This window comes from Manis javanica, chromosome 16 (genome assembly GCF_040802235.1).
Source record: "Manis javanica isolate MJ-LG chromosome 16, MJ_LKY, whole genome shotgun sequence".
NCBI classification, from domain to species: domain Eukaryota; kingdom Metazoa; phylum Chordata; class Mammalia; order Pholidota; family Manidae; genus Manis; species Manis javanica.
In genome coordinates this window covers 31573190-31595618 of record NC_133171.1, presented here as the reverse complement: position 1 = coordinate 31595618, position 22429 = coordinate 31573190, and the positions used below count along the sequence as shown (strand labels likewise).

General features: G+C 40.8%; 1 protein-coding gene and 1 pseudogene across 1 annotated transcript in view; both read right to left on the bottom strand.

Moving 5' to 3' along the window:
* Nucleotides 1-22429, bottom strand: part of EYS (eyes shut homolog) — a 1533253-nt gene that overhangs the window by 123100 nt on the left and 1387724 nt on the right.
* Nucleotides 2002-3814, bottom strand: LOC108386411 (PC4 and SFRS1-interacting protein pseudogene; annotated as a pseudogene).

Below are 22429 nucleotides of genomic sequence, written 5' to 3'. Positions count from 1 at the left end.
ACTATGGTCCTGATTGTTCTGTTTTGCAAACTTTCTGCATTTGCTCTGCTTGGAAACTTCTCCATTGGTATGATCTTTCCATGGCGGGTGCCTTCCATCATTAAGTTTTAGCTGAAATGTCTCCTGAGAGGAGAATTTCCTTGAATCTAACGTTTGTCTCTTTTCCTTACATTGCTTTTAATATGTTTATCAACTGATCATGTTCAAAATGTATCTATTTACTTTCTTATTAATTTAGTTGTTGGTCATTTACTGTCTACTACCCAGAATGTAAGCTCCCAGAGAGCAGAATCCTTACTACGCTATGAACAATTGTGTTCTTGTGAACACAATTCTAGAACAATGGTTGGCTTATAATGATTACCCAATAAATGTGTGTTGAAGGAATTAACCATGAAATTTAACATGTTTTCAAGGTGAGATAATAAACTGTAGACTGCCGTATTTTTCCTTTTAAGAACATATACCTGAAACACTGGACACGTTTTTACATTTAAGTTATCATTATTAATATTTAAGTTTCACTATTAATATAGTGAAAGATCAATATTTACTGCATATTCCTGGAGAGGAGGAGCCTTTCTTCTATAAAGATTTGTTTTTGAAAATATAACTTTGGTTAGTGGAGATTACACATTCATTTAAATTACCTTATCAGCTGTTATGCAAATGATCTCTCTTAAAGTCCCTGGTATTGGTCCTATGAAACATTCTGTTGGCAATGCGCAGCACTACCATTTTTATTACATTTGTATTTTCCTGTTCTTTCCATTTGGGGCTCATGCTAAATTACATGGCTAAATTAACACCAATTTAAGTGTAGTTTCTAAATGGAAGTCTAATAACCTCCGAAATCTTAGTCACAAATTATATGTTTTATGAATAGCAATTAAGCCTTTTTTTGTGGTGATTCATATATTTCACGAGGCACTGAAAGCCTAGGGCTGATTCAGGAGCGTCAGGGCGGACCTCAGCTGCTGGCCAAGCAGGCCTCTTCTTTTGTGATGTGGGTTGAGAGACTGGAAGTTCTCCAACCCAGAAATATCTGCCCATTGTCTTAGAGCTGCTCCATGAAAATCTATTCTCAGTGCTTCATTCTTTCTAGGTAGAGATCTAAACATTCTTCTCTTATTTTAAGGACTACTTCAATTCCACCTTCTCAATGATACTCAGGGTCAGAAATTATTTTTTCTTTGACACATTATGCCATTCACTTAGCCATTCTGACATTCCGTAAATATGAAGTCCTGACATGTGTCAGGCGCAGAATGGCCTTGTGGTAGACAGACAGGAAAGACATGACTGTTATCTTTTCAAGATTTTAGCTTAGATTGGTAGTTCTTAAGATTAGTTTTGCAACAGAATTGCCATGGGAGCTTGTCAAAAATATAGACCCATGGACGTGGGAATTAGGCATGTATATTTTTAACAGCTTCCCAGGTAATTATGATATACCTCCCTGGTGACCAGGTTTTCACTGTTTCACAGTATTTCCACTGCAAGGATCTGATCCACTTTGGGAGTAAAATGGGGATCTCTGTGTTGAGCTGAATCTCTTCAACTTTTTTTAGAAGTAAACACTGGTTATGATTGTACTCCTTGGGGGGAATATTCTTCCAATGTGAACGGCATATAGTTAATGTCAAATATTTGTTGAAGAGCAAATGAATAACTGACAGTCTTTTCGAACTGTGCTGTCTTCAGATGGAACATCTCTTATATGGCATGGCTTCGAGACCTGTAAAGGAACTTAACGCTGGCATCTGAGATTCTCAGTATCTAGGGTGAAAAAAGGAAATGCTTCTTGAAAATGTCTTGATTTAACAGTGTCTAAATAATCTATATACTTATTTTTAATTGAGCATAAGGAAAGAAATAGCTCTTTATTTACTGGCTTAAGTCATATAAGGACCATCTTAAACATGTTTTATTTCAAGGATATATTGTATTTTTTTGAGTACTTTTTTTTTTAAACTTTATTTTAAAATTTTGGTTAGTTTCATTTTTGTTTTCTTAACAAGTCTACTGTTTAATCTCTCAGGATTGAAAGAAAAACAATTATGAAGATTCTAAGGAATTAAACAACAAAGGAATGTCAAGGGACAGGCACAACTGCCCCATTCTCTGGGGTATAACTGCTATTCCAGTTTACACCTAGCTTCAAAACAAAACGATTTTTATGTTTTCTAAATGAAATAATGCACAACCACCATCTTCATCTGAGCTTCTTATAACTATTAAACACAAAAGCTTCATTGTAAGCTTGGTAAAAATCTTTCAACAGGAATGATGGCCAACCTTAGTATGTAGTGTGTACCTTACAGGACATGTTTTTTTTAAACAATCAACACAGTTATAATGCCATTAATGAAGTCCTCAATTTAGAATCTGGAACATTCTTCCATCAAGGGGGGAAGGGGGAAATTCAGTCCAATGAGTCTGTCTCAAGACCTTCATCTCTCGTTTGCTCCACTTGTATTCTCTTTTCAGTAACTGGATTAATGCTTTGAGCCCAAAATGAGATTTATTTTTTATTACTGTAGATTACATGTTGTTTGGCTGGGAATACAATACAGTAAACTTTATTTTGCATAATGCATTTCACACAAGCTGCATCTGAAATGCTTTACAGAGCAAAATGCTCGGTTTCCGTTTGTTCCTCGCTTGCGCTTTCTTTTTGCCACTTCTTTCTCATATTGGCCTCTCAGAATAGTCCTTCTATGAGCAGCCGGAAAACTTCTTGCAGCTTTTCTCTTCTTTTCACTATCCTGGTCATCTCCTTCCTCTTCAGAATCAGAGGTTGATGTAACTCCTGTTTTAGCTAAATTTTTCCTTTTTGATTCAACTTCTTTCTTTGCCTCTTTTTTGTCTGGCTCTTTTCTTGGCTTATCTTCTTCCTTCTGGCCTTCTTCATCCTTTTTAAGCTGCTTTTTAGGCTGTTTTTCCTCTTGCCCCTTTTTCTTAGTTTTGTCTTCTTCAGTAACCATGTCACTCTCTGAAGGGCAGGACTGTTTTACCATTTTGGGTCTGCCTCTCGGTTTGGGAATCTTGACTTCGGCAGCTGCAGGTCGTCCTCTTTTCGGACTCATTTTTAGGTTAACAGATGCTGTTGCTGTCGTCACTACTCCTGCCTCCTTGGTTTCTACTTGTTTTTCTGGCTTTCTCTTTCTTCCTCTTCTGGCAGCTTTTGGAGTGGTTATGTCAATTGCTGTAGTCACTCCTCATTGCTGGCTTGTTCTTCATGGTCAGTATCTTCCTCTGAAATACTTGTTTCTTTCTCCTCAACTTCAACATCAGATGATGCATTTGATTGTTTAGCTGATGCCTGTTGACTTGAAAATTTCACTTTTGGATCGTTATCTATCTCCCATAAACCTTCATTAAAGCCTTTTCGTTCGTTTGGTTTGCCGTACTTTTCCTTATTTTCTGAGTAAGGTAATACGTCCTTTGGGCCTAACAAAGCAGTTTCATGAGTTCCGAAAAAGAAAATGGGTAGTTTGTTTGTGGGTGGTTTTGCAGCTGCATCTGGAACTGCATCTACTCGAGCTGGCCAATGAGGATAGCCTTTCATCTTGGCGAAGATGAGGTCCCCAGGTTTGAAATTGTGAGTCATGTTTCAGGGGTGAGGTCGGGGGTCCGAAGCGCGGGGAGGAGGTGAGGCGGTGCAGATGGCCAGGGGATGCGGGAGGGAGGACGGAAGCCCAAACTCCCGGGGCAGTGGGAGGAGGAGGCTGCCTCGGGGTGCCCGACGCCCCTGCAGGGGCCGCAGGCGCTGGGGCTGCGGTGGCGGACCGGCCGCCTCTGCCCGCGTCCACGCAAGCCACCGGCGCCACCAGCTGCTGCAGAGGCGTCTCAACGGCTGCTGGTCGCAACCGCCGCCGCCGTCGCTGCGCTGCTCTTGACTACATTTTACAGATCAAAATTTGACATTTTAAGTTTGTATTTTAAGGTATTTTGTTTACAAAACAAAACCTATTTCCATTTTCTAGGTTAGCTAATATGAAATAAAATCACAATTGGAAATGCCAGTCTGTACAGACTATGCAAAAAGAGGAAAAAATGCATATATGTAGTTGCACACTAAGAAAATATTGAAATTACTACTTTAGATCACTGAGATAAATATATGGAAGATTCCAAGAATCTTTATAATAATTTCTGAAATTACTACATAGCACATTGTCAAAAGGATAAACTTCAGGAATTTGGTAATAAGGTGGTAATGAAATGATGAGGTATTAAAGTAGTTTCTGCTTTGACTTTTATTTTTTAATCCATTCTCTTTATTGATGTCTTATAACACTTCAGTCTATATATTGGCCTTTCATTCTGCCTGCCACCTGAACTGTGCCTATCACATATTTTTGGGAGATGGCTATAAATTATGAAAGGTTGAAAGTGCCCCTAAAAGCATTAAATCAAATGCTATACAACTGAGTGTTGACATTTTTCAAAAGTGCAAGAAGTGTGACAGCGAGAATTTCAGAGTGTTGAATATTACCATGGAAGGAACGTGAAGCTGGCAAAATTTAATCTGAATATAGAGACAACTTTTATATTTGGCATGAAAGGTTGATACTTTTGCTAATGGAATATAATTTAACAGTTAATTGTTTTTATTCTCCTTCAAATCAGACATTGGTCAGTGTCTGGCTCATTTATTACAATAAAATGCAAACAGTCCACCTAGAAACAAATTAAGCATCTATAAGATATTTATCTAAATATGTAAATACACTATCTTGTTCTAAGGAAATGTTAATACAGTTTTCTTTATGTTGAGCATGGAGCACCTAATAAGAATATTAAGCAACCCAAACTGAGAGGACCTTAACTGAAAAGGAAATTAAAGGTATTTTTGTTGGCTTTTGAAAAAAGAATAGGGGTATCGAGCATAAATATTTGAAGAAATGTCTTATTTAAAGTCTGGATAATATCATTTTTCCACAATCTCAATGATTTCATTTTGCTTCCATTGTTAATCAAATCAACTGACAGTGTATCAAGCTATTATAATATGAATTGTATTATAGTCTTCATGATTGCATGATATAAGAAAAAATGGAGGCATAATCATCAAATGAGCATTTTTGGTTTTAGGAGACATAAAAAAATCATTTAATTTAATGCCTGCTTTGTTTTAGAGATAAAGGAACTGAGAGCTATGAAGTCATCACTGCTAGTGAGCAACAGAGCAGGACCCAGCCACTGAATCCCCTACGAATAGGAGAAGTAACTCCGGGACACAGCTGGCTCTCCTGTCCCAGTTCCATGAATCTCCGTAAGTTCTGGCTGATCTCAAGGCTGATGTTGGGCTTTATCCATTCTGAGCTTAATCTTATTTTGCTCTCAGTCTGCCCAGCGTCTTTCACTAAGGTGCATCTACCAACCAGTTCACCACTTACAGAGTAAAGTCGAGTTGCCCCTGCTTGCCCTTACACACTTTTCAACCCCCTATTCAGCTATCCTGAACCCGACATTTGGTTCTTCTTTCAATGATGTATTGAGCCACATACAGTTTCTAGTCCCCATCCACACTTTTGTGCCTTTTTATGAGGTCTTCCCCCTGCTTAGCACACCCTTCCCCCAAATCTTCCTCTTCTTTACATAGGTAATTGTTACCTAATCTTCAAGAATCAGAACAGTTGTTGTTTTCAGAATGCTTTCCATAAACTTGATGGGCCTTTGGTTGGAAATCGGTTGCACGCGCGGGCTGTGTAAGAATGGGCCTTGAGCCTGGGACTCCTCCTTACCAAGAGATGGAGCCCCACAGCCTGAGCTGAGGGTTTCACCTTGAGTGAGAATATCTTTCCCTGTGAGAGCTCTTTTGTTCTACTTAAGCATGCATGTCAAAGGCCCTTAAGCAGACCCCTAGCTTTCAGTATTTCTGATTCCACAGGGGAGGAGCTGGGGTCCTTCTGTTGTAGCACCACAGAGGTACACGTAGGCCAACTGCATTCGGTCAGCTGCTGGAATGGGGGAGGGAGACTGCTTAGCAGTGAGAGGTGGATGTGCCCTAGTGGAGCTGATCTTGCTGTATCTCCTCTGTAGAGAAGGGTAAAGAAAGAGTAAGTAAAGTAGCGTTTCATCTGGTGCTTGCCCATGGTGTTTTCCTTGGTGATGCCTACACCAAGAAGCAATGGCAGGAGGAGTTTGGAGTCCTCCGCTGGTACTGGGAAGTGTTGCATACTACTCTGCTCTACACCCTCCAAGAACTTGGGCTAAGTGTCTGCATCACCCCAAAGCACTTTGTGCATATTTTTATATCGTATTTACCACATTACTGGGAAATGTGTCTTTCTGTCCAGCCATGTTGGAAGTTACTCAAAATACCAGTGCACTGGACTGGAAGAGGTGCCCTCAACAATTTCCTAAACTGTTCTCAGAGCTTTCATGACCCCAGCCATTTTGTACTTGATTATGAATCCCATTCGGGATCTTTCTCATGAGCACCAAGGTTTTATCACCACTGCACTTTCTGAGCAGTTCTTCTCTCATTATATATATCAGAGTAATTGAGTCATTTTTATTGATATTAAATATTGCATAAGTCATTTTATACCTAATTCTTATGTACTAAATACATGCATTTGTGCATATTTTCTCCACATACTCAACACATGCATCTGGTTGTCCAGTTACGTTTTTATAGACTATTTTTGAAAGCTATTTTAGGTTCATGTGTTGAGTATGTGGAGCAAATATCCACAAATAGATCTTCATAGCACAGATAGGGCCCCCAGCATCACTCCCCTCTCCAACACTCACAGGCATTCCCAGTCGTGTTGAGCGACACCAAACACTCAGCTTGGGGCGCAAGTACTTTATGATGGATCCTGCCTTCTCTGGCTTTCCTTTTTATTACTCCTTCAAAATCATAGGCTCCAGCTCCTAAAATACTTGCAGTTCCCCCAAACACTCCATGCTTATGCCTGTACCCAGAACACCCTGCCCGTCCTTCTAGTGCTTGGCTCATTCCTGTTCATGCTTCAGGACCCTTGCATGTCTTCTCTTCTGGGAAGCATTCCCGGATGCCTCCATGCGGGATTCCTTTATCAAATAACACTGACTACAGTGCATTCCATTTTAGATGTACTCATTTGTCTCCCTTGCTCAATCGTAACCATCACTCATACACGCCAACTATCCAGTATTTAGCAGAGTGTCTGGCCCATGGCAGGTGCTCTTGAATGCCTGTTGAATCAACAAATGGATTTCTTAGGGCTAAAGAGAGAATATTTGGTGACAGAAGGCTAGAGGGAGTAGCCTTTTAAAAAAATTTTGGCTGAAACCTAAATTTTAGGTAGTCTGGTGTCATGAGAATATTTTTCAGAGAGAAGGTGCCCATTTATTTATGTATTTTCAGTTGATATTGGCTATTCTTTTTCCTTTATGCAAAAATCAGAAAAGAACCAGATTGAGTTACATAGGTTGCTTTGCACCATTTGCAAACTCAAACTTGTGTCGTTTTTTTTTTCACCTGTTTGCTCCTTTCTGTCATGTTTTTGATGACACTGAACAGCCTGCAGGGTCATCCATGTTTCTTACTTCTTTTTATTTATTTATCTTTCCTTAGCACAGAATAACAACATTAATGAATGCATCGAGCTCCTTTAAATGTAAATGTTAGTATATTAAACTATACATAGTTTTTGGTGGCATCCTGCTGTGAAATGCCCTTGCTTCGTAATGAGTTTTATTATCTATCAGAACATAAGTGTAATGAGAGGTAGTCCCTGAGAAATCAAATTACTCTTAATTTCTCTTAATAGCAAACAAGAAAACGACACTTTTTATATAGCACACAACTTTTTTCTTATGCTCAGGTCTCAAACAGATCCTAAGAGTTGAGGCCACCACGCACATGTATAGCAGAGACGAGAGAGGCCCCAAGTCCCCCATCTACCCCTGGCTGGCAGAACCCATACACAGATGTGGAGATTATGTGAGAGAACCTGGTGGAAAGTGAAAAGCAGGGGAAGAGTTGAAAATGACCTAAAGGGTTCAATATTACCCCCAGCTTGCTTTAGATAATTTCCATCGGTCAGAAGAAGATGGAAGCTGCAGCAGCCTGTGCTGTTGGAGAACAAGCTCTGGGCGATCTTTGACTGACTGCTAAGCTACGCAAATACACGGACGATCTCCAGGAAGGCAAGATTAACAAAGAAATCAAGGAAAATAATAAGTGAACAGTAATGGGAGTAGCTGCACATTTTGGGGGAGACAATACTTTATAAACTTACTCTAGGCAAGTTTACTAAACTACCAAAGAACACAAAACAATAACCTCCAGGGAGAAAATAGAACCCAGAGTTGCTACAGTATGTTATCTAAAAAAGGCCAATATTTAAAACAAACAAACAAACAAACAAAACAAAACAGGTGTAAAAAAACGATGAGACATGCAAATAAATAAAATGTGACCTGTATTTAGGGAAAAAAGTAGTAAATAGAACCTCTCTCTGAGGGTCTTTGATGTTGGGTTTAAAATACAAAGAGTTAAAGTAGGTATTATAAAAAGCTCCAAAGAATTAAAGGAAACTATGTTTAAAGAATTAAGGGAAAGTATAATGATAATCACTCAGTGAATAGAAAATTCAGTAGAGATGGAAATTATTTTAAAAATAGAGAACCAAATGGAAATCCTGTAATTGAAAAGTTACACATACAATTATAATGACTGGAATGAAAAATTAACTAGAGGGGCTCAGCAGAAAACTTGAGATGCCAGAAATAATCAGTGAGCTTGAGGATATAGAAATTGCACAATGCAGAAGAACAGAGAAAACACAGAAGAAAAGTAAATAAATAAAATTTGAAAAGAAGAAGAACAACAAAAAAGGAACAGTCTCAGAGGCAAGTGGGACAGTATAATTCATACGCACACAGGTGTAATGAGCCCTAGAAGGAGAACAAATAGGAAAAGGGGGCAGGAAGATATCTGAAGAGAAAAAAAAGGCTAGAAGCTTCCCAAATTTTATGAAAAATATTAATTTAAATGTCCAAGAAGCTCAATGAATGTCAAGAAGGATAACCACAAAATTATCCACATCTAGAGACATAACAGTGTAACTGGGAAAGTCAAAGCCAAAGAGAAAACCTTGAAAATAGAGAAAAACAACTCATCAGATACAGGAACAATAATATGATTGTTAGCTAACTTCCTATCAGAGACAATGAGATCAGAAGGCACTATAATAAGATATTCACAATGTTAAAATAATAATAATAATAAAAAAAAACTGTCGACCAAGGATTCTACTCACGGAAATTCAAATATAAATAAATACACTATTTATATTTATTTACCATAAAAGAAGGCATTAAAGGAGAAACAGAGGAATAGTTCATCTATTGAAAGAGGAGGGTGATAGGAGCGTACAGCTAAAGATGCATGTTGCTTGGGGAGGTATGATGGCAGAAATATGTGGGAGTTCCCGTCTGATTGCTGCTATCAGAGTAAGATAGAATACGAGTAAGATATCAGATAAGCATTACATAGGGGAGGAAGTGCTAGATATTTGGGGAGAAAGTAGAAGTGTGGAATGTCACCTAGGCAAAGAGAGCAGGGAACGGAGCTGGCGAATGTGGTAGGAGTTTGGAGTTGCACTAAGATCTGCTGGAAATTGGTGATTGTGTGTTTGAAGTCGAGCCAGTCGTCATGGTCCTATGCTTTTCTCTGGATAAGCTCAGCTACACGGACATAGGTGAAAGAAAGGCAGGAAATTTGAGATTCTATGAAGGGAGTGAGTGTTCTCTTTAAGGATGGAATCTAAGCTGGATGTGAAAGAGAATGAGGACATGGCACGGGCATCAAGGTCACTGGGTCTGAGATCCAGGGTGTTTGTGGAACAACATGAGCAAAAGCATAGAAGCAGAAGTAAGTATGCATATGTAAAGAAAAGTAAGGAGTTAGACTGCCTGATGTGGCAGACAGGTAATAGGACATTTGTGAGACTAAAACTGGCTATGGAACCTGGATTCAACTGACATTTAGATACCCTCCGATCTATCTAAGAGCCTTTGCTGGTAGTGAAGCTGGGGACAGGAGTCAAGGCGGCCGCGTGCCCCGGTCAGTAGCGAGCCCAGCTGTACCGCGGAAGGCACCACGCTGAGGAGGGGAGCTCCACCTTCTCCCAGCCTGCGTGTGAGTCAAAGACCTTTCTGTGTCCTCCAACGCCTTGCAGCTCCTCATGTCTTAAGACTCTCCCTTTTGCTCTCTTCGTTCCAGCCCACCGGTCTCCCCAGTGTTACTCACACACACCAGACCGGCCGTGATCCTCCCTGATACCCCCAGCTCCTTTCAGTCCTGTGCAAATGCTGTCGTCTCAGTCTTCGTCTTCTCAGGCTGACTTGACCCTATTTAGAATGGAATACTCTCCCCCGGCCACCTGCTCCCTTCACGGCACCTCTCAGCCCCTTTGCCCCCTTCTTTTTTCTGTCCTAACCTTCCTACATTCCCAATAATCTATAGATTTAGTGTGTTCATGGCCTCTTTCCCACCGCTTAGAATGTAAGCTCCATGAAGACAGGGACTTTTTGTTCAGCACCTAGAACAGCACCCTAGACCCTAGCCACACTCCGTAAATACTGATGGAATGCATGTGAGAGGTGTCCTCCCAACAGCAATAGCCGCCAGCTGGGATAGATTAGGGTACAGGGATGACGCCCCTTCTTAGTCCCCCTCACTGACCATGTGAGGAGACACAGAACACTGCAGGACCTAAAATACTCTGGAAGGGTGGAATTAGACAAACTATTTTATTTATAACCCCAAGTTTCATCCCTTTTCTCACATACAGCCCATCCCTCCACCCCTTGCTCCCACAGTTTACCCTATGGTGAAGATAACTAGACCAGTATTGCGTCACTTCTATTGACTGTTTGATTTTCTGTAGTTTTTCTCATGCAATGTCTTTAACATACCAAAAGGGTCCTAACTATGGTAGCTGGGAGTGGGCCTGCATAGCTTAGACCTTTGCTCGCCTGGCCTGGGTTCTGGGCCCCCACTCCATGTTCTTGGCAACATACACAATGTGCAGCCTCTTCTTTCTTACCTTTTCTATTTTCTCTGAATGATTTCTTGACCCAGATTGTTTCCAGTAATTCGGCCTGAGATATTTATTTCCCATGTTTAGCATTATAATTGTAATAGATTCTCATTTCGACTTAGTATTTCTTTTCTACCTTCACACTGCATTCGCTTCTGCGACACTTAGCAACTAACTATCCAGCAATAGGACCCATGCCAACTAATTTCTAAGACCAGGAGTGTTAACATGAGGTCCAATGCAGCTGGAATCAGGCACACACAGCCTAGCGGAGCAGTGTCAGACTGAGGGCTATTCATCTTAGTCAGAAAAAAGAGGAAGGCTTTCAAAATCAATCCAGTGGTATGGAACATGGCGACCTTCTAATGACCTCCTGGGAGGTTGGCAAGAATGGACTGAGTGGGGAAGCTGACCGAACAGTCAGGCTGGAAAATGCAAACCTCCCATTCGCAGTTCTCATGGCAGGAATTGAGAAGTGTGTGCATGAAGCTGGGGGAGCTTCAGCCTCAGGTCCCCGCAGTTGCATAGGCCCCTCCGCGAGAAGCCACAGGTATTTTGTACTTGTAATTCTGAGTTATTTGTCTCAGAAGCCTCCCCAAGTTACAAAAGCTTCAGGGTCCCCCCAAATTTGGATCCTAGACAACTTAGGTCTATTCCTAGAAAGAAGCATAATTTCAATGGGACAAATCGGACAAATTGCACAGGCCTCTTTTGGATATGTGGTAAAATACGATTTGTCATTTTAAGCATTGAAGTGTACAATTCAGTGGCATTTAGTACATTCACGATGTTTTGCAACCATCACCACCAGCTGGTTCTAGAACATTTTTATCACCCGAGGAAATGCCGTGCCCAGTAAGCAGTCACTCCTGATTTCCATTGTCTCCTGACCTTACCATCCTAATCTGCTTCCTACTTCCATGGAATTGCCTGGTCTGGATATTTTATAAAAGTGGAATCATACAATGTGTGGCCTTTTATGTCTGTGTCTCACTTCTTTCACTTAGCATAATGTTTTCAAGTTTCATTCATGTTGTAGCAAGTATCAGTATTTCATGCAATTTCATGTGGAATGGCCTTTTAAATAAAGACAGTGTTAGAGAGAATGTGCCAATGGAATAAGAGAATTCCTAGAGTAAAATGGGACAGAATGACTCAACTGCCATGGGCAGAACTTTTCATATTACTGCATAGCATTCAAGTCTCTAACCCAGTCGACTAGATTCCACCTGTCTGTTCTAGCCTTTAGGCTGATTTCAGTCAAATGATCTTGACTTCCTCATAAGCCTTTCTTGACTCATATCTATTCTACTCAGAAATAATTCTGCTGCCACTTGCCTGTTCTGCGCTCAGCCTCTCTGCCTGACCCCAATTACTGCCTTTCTCGTCTGGGTTAGCATCCAAATTGCCCACTGAAGTTCCAGAGAAAAAAACTATTTTCTCCTGATTTTAGTGAGAACATTTGAAAATAACCTGTTCTCTGCTGAATCCCTGCAGCTCACTCGAATGTCTGCTTTAAGATTTAAAAAGTTATGCATGCTACCTACAGGCGAAAAATAACTGCCAGGGTCAGTACTGTTATCACTATGCTGCCAATCTCTAATTTGCCATAAAGTATTGGGAGAAGTTTTGAGTAAGAGAGAGTCTATGTAAACAAAATTATATCCAATTTTTCCTGTTATGAGACAAAATTACCTTACATACTATAAAATACCTTGCAGTTTTCAGCAATTTATTTAGCATTTTGTTGACTCTATTTTTAGCCTACTGCACTGCAAAGTTGAAAGACCTTTTGTGTTTTATCTTAGGTGCCATACACAAATTGCTGTGCTCATTGTGTAAACAACTCCCACAGAAGGAAGTCTGCTGCATTTATAATAGGACAGCCTGTTAGCATTTTGCTTGATTTTCTTCACATTTTGCTTCTTATCTCTGCCCATGACTAAGTCCATTCTCAGTAAGAGGTTAGTATGATCTTCACATTTATTCAAACCCAGAAGTCTCTAAATAATACTTTTTAGGCTTTGGATGCAAATGGTGGCCTATTTTGTCTTCTGTCTCAGGGCTTTAGTATTCTGTATTTGAACCTTGCTGAATGCTTCTGAAAAGCTTTTAGTTCTAATGTTATATTTTAACCTTATTTAATTTCATAACATTTCACTTATACCTAGCTTAGAAAGTCTCCTGTCTTGGTTGGGTAAAGGAGGTATGATAATAAAATCAGCCTTTGCCTGTCTAGCTCATGCATTCTCAACAAAGCAATATTGTCCCCAAGAGGAGAAAACTGTTTCTCTGGGGTCACAGAAAACCTTACTCTCTTTATGTCTAAAGCACAGACATGGATGCACCACATCAACAGACTGATGGCAGATCCATGGCATTGAAATGTCATGAGAGGGGCAGTTAGGAAAGCAATGTCTAAAATAGCACTGTAGGGGGCGATAATGAGAACGGAGGACTGAGAAACCCTGGGCTGGCTCTTCCACGTTTAATAGCGCATTGCTATTCCGCTCCCTTCAGCAGGAAAGGCCAAGTCACACAGCACGCACGTGGCAGGTCCATGCCCGGACCCTGGTGTTCTCTCTGCACATTTGTGCTCCTCTAACTGTGGCATCTTGACGTGGGCGGGGCTTGATGGGCCCTTGTCGGGAAGAAACACCTTCCTTGTTAGGACTGGTTCATAAATTAACAGAATGTTTGGTCCCCCAACTTGATACATTTATCCAGTTTCCCCTCTCTGTCCAGTGTGTGTGAAACCTATACCACTTCCTTGTCCTAAGGGGGTGCCCACCACCCTGCAGGCTGTGGGTGAGGAAAGGTGGTGGCTCAGGTGGGGGTGGGTGGGAACTGTTTCCGGTCCCCGTGATCCAAATCACATTCGGTCTGCAGAGCCAGGGATTCCCTAAGCTTTGAGGTTCATCCATTTTTGTCTGCTTTCCATCTTCCTTCCCCTCAAGACCTACCAGGTCAGCTTCTAACATTAGTAGTCTGGTTCCAAGAGCCCAGAGGAACTGCTCCTCTCTGGACAGGCTTACCTGGGAGATTTTTTATTATTATTACTATATCGGCTTTCCCTGGGAGATACGATTATTGCTGACCATCATCTGAGCTTGGAGCAAGCCAGAGCCACTGATCACAGACCACCACAACGCAAATAATAACTATGAAAAACCGAAACATTGTGCGGAGTACCGAAACCCGACAGAGAGGCGTGAAGTGAGCAAATGATGTTTGAAAAATGGCACCGACTTGCTCAGCACAGGGCTGCCACAAACCTTCAATCTGCAAATAACAGTAGTGGCAAAGCGCAGTAAAATGAGGCCTGTATTCCTCTTTACCATGTTCCAAATACCTCTAAATATCTACTCCCAAAGTAACTTCGATATATTAGAGCAAAAACATTCATTTTTTAAAAAGCCGTTGTTCTTCAACCTGCACATCAGTAGCATCAATGCTGACCTCACTCCTCAATGCAGGGCAGACAAAGGGGCAGGAAAAGACATTTCTTGGAATGAAAGAAAAGTTCTCTTTCACATAATTTCCTAGCAAACGAGGGATTGTTCCAAGGGACTTGTGGGATCTTTGAATTCCATGGTTATTTTGGGAAGACGAAGGAGAATATAAAGCACAAACATCTGGTTACCGGCTGTGCTTGCAGTGTAAAATGTGAGGTGGGACATGGAGGAAAGGAGTGTGGAAAGAGGCTACATATAGGAGGTGAGACGTATGGATTTTATCTAGCGGTCAGTGGTTCTTGAAATGCCCTCTGTGTAGCCTTCTGGCTTCTGGGGAGAGTCCCTTAGATAATTCCCTCAGCGGGCGCGGAGGAGGAGCCACATATGGGATTCTAGTGCATCTTATAGAGGGGTTTGGCTTGCGCCAGGTTCCCTCCCTATTTCCCTTCCTTCCTTCCCCTCTTTCTCTCTCAGTCCCTTTCATCACCTATCATCTCTATCATCTACCTATCAATCATTTATCTATCCTTAATTTACTGGTCTTCTACATAAGAATATCTTCGAAGAAGAAATCTCTGACTTGTCAAGCCCAGGGGATCACCTGGCTAACGTGTTCAGCAGGACTCCGGATGCAGTAGTATGCCAGCGCCAGTGGTGTGTTGGACCTGGTTCAGACCAACTCACCAGGGCTGACTGCTAAACTTCAGGAATTTGGGGAACTGGTTGATATCAGTTAGGTAGCTTGAAATTGATGTGAAACTTCAATTCATGAAGCTTTAATTCACAGTTGGGTTATTAAACCAGTGACATCAGCCGTGTCCTCCCTTTCTTGCAGAGAGTTGGTTTTTAAGTGTTACTAGCACACCACGGCTAGGTCTCAAACTTCAGTGCACATTAGGATTATCTGGGGAGGTGTAAAAACTCTAGTGGCTGGGCACCATCTCTAGAAGTTTCAATTAAACTGGTAGGAGATGTCATCTGGGCTTTTGGACTATGACAGTGTCCTCAGAAAGAGCTCCAGGGGGCACCACTGTTTAAGGTGTGGGTCAAAGAGCAGGAGGACCTTACAAAGGCCAAGAAGTGGGAGAAACAGAGAGAGTGTTACAGAAACCAAGGAATTACAGAGTTTTCAGCTACATAAGGCAGAATTAGACAATGGCAGGAATGTTTTGCTCCCTATAAAAACTTTCTAACCATTAAGACTTTCTCAGTCCCTTTCAGAGGAAACCTGGAATCTGGATGACTGTCAGTGTTGTTGAAAGCAGCCCTCACTGAAGGGGAAAGTGGGCTTGACAAAGAATTGTTAGACTATAGGGATGCTGAATTTAATGTCTATCCAGTCAGATGCATGAGATTCTGATTTGTGACAGAATCCTGTGGACAAAACGATCTTTCTGAAAAATAATAATAATAATAATAATGGAAAAAATAACCATTCAAATCTTTAGGACTCCATGCCCTAGCTCTTGATAAATATATACCTTGTCCAAATGGCCACCAGTTTAGCCTTTTTTCCTTTGGTTCAATGTAGAAACAGTAGTTTCTACAGCTTTGTTGTTTTATAGTTGGTGTTACTGTCATTATTGTTACGTTTTTAGTTCTTATCACACAGAAGTTGTTTTAGCTGGATATCAGGACTAAAATTCTTTTAAAGGTTGCTGATGACTTAGATAGTTGTGAATGGCAATGAATTATTTTAATATTTGGCACAGATCATTTCCATTTCCAATGTGTCCATCTTCTAATACATTTCCAAAAAGTGGAGATTTCCAAGAGAATGAGATAAAATACTTACATGTTTAGATTCTTTAAAGATTTTTTCCTGCTACTATTTTGTACATTTGTTTGATTTAAGAGCTTCCCATTATGGCACGATTATCTCAGATGGCAGTTGTTAATTACTCAACATTAACTGGAGTGAAAAAATAAAGATATTTCTCAGCATGACTTCCACTCATGGCAAGTTACTTGGTTCGGGTTTCATTGGTTAAAAAAAAAAGCCCTAATGTAAATGCATCTGCGTACATTTCAATCTCAGTCACTTTCCCAACAAATCAGCATCATCAGCTCCATTAGTGGTTGAAGCTGATAAAAATCTGGGGCTGATTTCCTGCTGCTTAGTCTCTTTAAGTGTCAGAAGTAATATATTCTGTGTTACAAAAGTCCCAGAGGTGTACATTGTCTGCCGCTTCCAACACTGCTATAACTTATTCTGCAGGATGAACACCTGCCCTTACACTCGTTAAAAATTGCTTTTAAAAATAGGAAATTGAATTAAAAACAAACTAATAAGTGAACAGCCTGACATGGGCAAACTGCCAAGAACAGACTTGTTCTGTACTCAGAATGCCCACTGACATTGGATTTGGCTTGGCTTTTATTTATATTAATTTCCACTTATGTATTTGTTTATTTGGTCTTTTACATCATCAGTGATAACCCTTGCGCAATAAAAGCAAAAATTATCAGAACTTTGGGCAATATGACCGTGAGTTATTCCTTGCAAGTTATTATGGTTGCCTTTTTTCTATCTTCATCTGAAGATATAGTCTGGCATTGATTCACATTTTTTTAGATTAAATAAAATATTACTTTTCCTTTGGAAATTTTTTTATAATTCATTGCACTAATTGGAGATACCACAGTGGGTTTTTTTTTTTACAACTCCAAGTTTGGAAATAAGTCACACAGTAGCTGCTGAGAAGAACACAGACTGAACGGTGTACACTTGGCTAGCTATGTTCATTCCTAGCAATCTTAGCTTTAACAAGTATTTATTAAGCATCTACTGTAAACTGGGTGTGTGCAAAGATGAATAAAATATATGCACTGTCCTTAAGGAGTTAATAGTTTTGTGGAGAAGGCAGATGTACACTAATAATTACAATGAACACAATCATAAAGATATTCAGGAAGACCAAGGTTTAGTTAGTTACTTTTTGCCAATACTAATGAAAATCCAAGAAGTCCTAGGGTAGGGTTTGTCTCTCTTGTGATTTGCAAAGTTTTAGAGAAGAAGGGAGAGAGAGAAAGGGAGGGAGAGAGAAGGAGCAAGAACACTGGCAACAGCCTTGCACTTAGTATTTCTGACCATTTTATGCCTCTTCCAACACCTGGATAGTGAGCACTCTTTCTGTCCTAGGACTTTTGATGGGCTAGTCTCATGGCATCATTTAGTATTCAAGGTTCCAGGCCAGGGCTGTCCAATATATATATATACATATATACTCAGAGCCACAGAGGAAATTAAAAAATACCCAGAAGCCACAGAATAAAAAATAAGAAGAAACAGGTGAAATTAATTTTAATAATTATCTCCAAAACAGTATCACTTCAAAGCGTGATCAAGAGAGAAAACCTTGTTTATGAGCAATTTATTTCATAAAAAAACCCCACGTGTATTTTGCACTTCCAGCACCAGTCCCTTTGGGGTGCCTGCCTCCTTGCCAGCGCTGGGCAACTGCTGGAGGCTGGAGGCGGCTGTGGGGGTTGGCACAGCCCTAAACACCTAGGGCTGTAGGGCTCCCCTTTATCTACTCAATCCTTTGTGTGTATATGAATCTTGACAACGTATTAGACAGTTGTTCTCAGGTGGAACCAAGGAAAGTCATATTTTTGTATTCCCTCAGGGGAACCAGATAGGAACTCTCTGGGAGTTATAGATGGCTCAATTGTTTTAGCTTGAAATTCTTGCAAACACTGGGGAATTTTCCTATTTCCTTTTCCAAATCATAATATTGCTCCAGGGGCTTGGATGTGAGGGAAGGAAGAAAACTGGCATGTGAACCATTTTATATATATATATATATATATTATATGCATATATAAAAAATTTATATATATATACCATATAATATGTAGAAAATACACAGTTTTACTGTGATGTAATTTGTATACATACAACAAAATTCACTCATTTAAGGTATGCAATTAGTATCTTTACAGAGCTGTGCAACCATCACCACAATCCAATTTTAGAACCCTGTCATTACCTGAAATAGAAACCCCATGCCCATTAGCACTCATTACCTACTCTCCCCCACCCCCAGTCCTAGGTAAACACTCATCTATCTGCTGTCTCTATAGATTTGCTAGTCAGGATAGTTCATGGAAGTGGAACCATGCAATATGTGGCCATTGGACTGGCATCTTTCATTTAATATTATGTTTACAAAGTCTATCCTTTTGTAGCATTATAGCAGTCGTCCATTCCTTTTTAATGGCTAAATAATATTCCATCGCACAGATGCATTTTTTTCTTCATGCATTCATCAGCTGATGGACTTTTGGGTCATTCTCATTTTTTTTGGCTACTATGACTAATACAGCCATGAATGTTCATGTACAAGTTTTTGTGTGGACATACATTTTCATTTCTTTTGGGTCTAAACCTAGTAGTGGAAACTGTTCTCCAGACCAGCTGCATCATTTTACAGCCCCATAAGCAAAGTATGAAGGTTCCACTTTCTCTACATCCTTGCCTCCACTTGTTATTACCTGTCTTTTTGATTATAGCCTTCCTAGTGGGTGTGAAATGTTATATCATGTAGTTTTGGTCTTCATTTCCTTAATATTAATGATGTTGAGCATTTTTTATGTGCTTATTGGCCAGTTTTGTATCTTTGGAGAACTTAGTGTTCAAATTCTTTGCCCATTTTTAGTGGGACAACTCCTCTTTTTATTGTTGAGTCATCAGAGTTCTTTATATATTCTGCCTCTGAATTCCTTATCAGACATATGACCTGTAACATACTTTCTCCCGTTCTATAGCTTATCTTTTCATTTCCTTGGTGATGTCCTATGAAGTATAAAGTTCTTGATCTTGAGGAAGTGCAAGTTATTTTTTTTCTCGTTATTTTTGCTCTTGGTATTATAGCACGCATGATGTTTTCAGCACTGTTGTGAACAAACCAGGCAGGGCCTCTCTTTCCATGCTGCTGATAGAGAAGAAAAGCAGTTACATAAGCAGTGAGAGTAAAGCAAGAAAGGCTGGGGTCACGGGGCTGCGGCTTCACGCGCTCAGAGCGACCAACGTCGGCTCTTGGCGGTGAGAGGCCAGAACAAGTGTTAGAAGCAACAGTTTGAAAACCAACGGATCGAGAAGTATTATTGAGCAGGAAGGGAAAAAAAGAACCCAGGCATGTTTACTATTCATGGATGCCATTTTTAAAATATTTTGTGATGAAATTCTCAGATTTTTTGATAAAGGGCGGAGTGCCACGTCTTGAGTGTTTGTGTGTTAGGAGAGTAGACTCCAGGGTCCTGCAGCCTATCTTAGGCCATCCTCCTAAAGGTCAGGTCTGGTCTGGCTGAGCGGAGATGCGCTGGCCGGTAGAGGCTGCTGACTGATAGAATGGAAGATAAAAGTCTTGGAAGGACAAAGCTACGTAATCAGCTTGCCGTGTAGTTCAGTTTTTAATACCTAGACCAAATCCAACTGCAAACAACCTCTCTATTCAGAAAAATAGAGTGTTCAGGAGGAGTCTTCTGAAGGCTTTGCAGTTCCTTCTGCCCATGCTGATGAGGATGAGACCAGGAGGAGGAACAGCGGGGTCACCTCCAGCTTTCGCACTTGACCACTTCAGTTCTCACCTTTCCTTTTGCATTTTAAAGTCTGTTTAGCTAAGTGTATAACTTACCATGAACACTGGGCAAAATTGTAGATAAAATGTTTAAAAAATTACTGCATGTACCAAATGTCAAATGGCAGGAATTGAAATTAAAACAGACGTAGAAAAGGCAATAAAGGTAAAATCAATAAAGTTGATTTCACAAAAGGCTGAGTTACACAGCTTTTATGACGAGCCCAATTTTTAGAGAAGACAGAACCCTGGGGATGTATTCTTCCATTGGCGGGCATGCCTCACTCCTATTTACTTTAATGAGACTTATCAGTGGGAAACAAGAGAAAAATAAATTCTCCAGCTCTCCTTTCCTATCACTTCCTCCAAAGCCCTTAACAAAGCACATGCCATGTGTTAGTTCTGGGTGCTGTTCAGATAAGACACTTGGCAAAGGAAGCATTCAGAATTCTGCACAGCCCTCTTTGTGCATATTGTAAAGCAGATCTAGTTAATACATGAGCAGTTCTTCTCTGCACTGGAGTGTCTTTATTCCAGGCTGTGCAGGTTTAAGAATTACCTCAAGGCAATTCGTAATGCAGGTGATTTCGACAACTAAGTGCAAATGCAAATAATATACTGTTATACAAGTAAGACTGATGATGAAAATTACCAGGTAACATTTACAGGCTTCGTGCCATCCTTTGCAATCTGGTGTTACATAATGTCATGAGATTTTTGTGATTTATTTGAACAAGCAGCATTACTAAAATATTTTCTGGTTGGTTGCTATATAAAAGGAAAATGGTCTCCTAAAATCTAGGATGGTCTGTTAATATGAATACACTGATTGTAACTTTGAGTATTGTGTGGTGCACCTATTTAATGCAGTAATTCCTCTTGCTTCTTTGACCCACTAGTTCAGTTCAACAAATGAACATTGCATGTCTACCAAAGAGCACAGACACTGTGCTAACTGCTAAGATGCAAATGGAACATGATCCTGAACGTGTTTCAGTGGTGCTGGCTGGGCAGGCAATAGGAAGCTCACCTACAGATCTGTGTGGTCTGTAGCCAAGCCACACAGTGTCAGTCAAGTCTTCAGGAGATGACTTGCAGCCAAGTCTTAAAGTCTAAGGTAGAATTTGCCAGGTGGCAGGAAGGGTCTCAAAGCCAGAGGACTCACTTCAATTACTGTTAAGTGCTGCCTATCATTTTTATCTAAATAGTACTTTTGGAAGAAATAAGCAAAGCATATCTTCTCTATTCTCTTTGTTCTGTAATCATACAGAAGCTTTCAGAAGGGGCTGCTTCCATCAGTCCAGTCCATTTCATCAGAATTTGTAGAGAACCTTCTGTGAGCTTGCACTAGGCTTACATTCAAGGCTGCTGGGCCCTTAGGGCTATCACCACACTTAACTTTAGGGGGGTACTTTCTTCAAAGCTGTGCTCCGTGACTGTTTTGCTAGTCCAAGAAGACTAGGGCAGGGGAAGAAGTCAATGTGAAGGGAAAGTTGCAGCTCAGGCCAGCAACCACGGTCCCCCCGAAAGGTAGCAGTGAAGGTGCTGGGGGAGGTGGAGGGAGGCCAGATGGGAAGATCACAGGAGGAGTGGTGAGCAGCGGGGGGCGTGTGGAGGAGGCTCAGAGGTGGCGGAAGAAGGAGGGGAGAGAGCGAAGACATTTTTGTCCAGCATGGGAGGTTGCTTTAACTCAAGTCCATAGGATTGAAATACTATGTTCCAGATTTTAATGGAAAAACCCCACACATCCTATTCCAACTGGATAAAGGTATAATTTCTAGTCCTCTTTGTATTTAATTCAATTGTGATTTTACTGCCGATTTTCTTTGATGCCACACTCCAGACGAGAGGGATTAGAGTATAGGCGTGATGTTTTACTCAATCCCACAGACTCGATCTAATCTTGGAGGCCAGCTGTGTGAGGGGGACAGGTAGAAGGTCTGACAGTGCACAGCTGGGCCCAGTCAGGGCCTGCGTCCTGGGATGCGCCCGTGAGGTGACGTGAATGTGGCAGAGCCACAGTGGCTACTGATGCTCATCTTCACACTTTTCCACGGTGCCACGCATGTGTTCGCTCTGCATCTAGCTCGGGGGGTCCAGGGTGCCTTTCCCATAATTCCCAGCACGCTACATCCCATCCTCTTTGTGTGGCTGGGGTGCCACAGTCCACTGGAACATGTGGTCACCCACCTGTCTCTAAACATACGGCGCTTGGCACTGAGCGCACAGGGCAGATCAATTCGCTGTCAGTTCGTTTGTGGAATCCTTTGGCAAACCTGAGCCTGTTTTGTTCTTTGTTACCAATGAACTGAAGAAGACAAGTATATTGATCTACATCTAA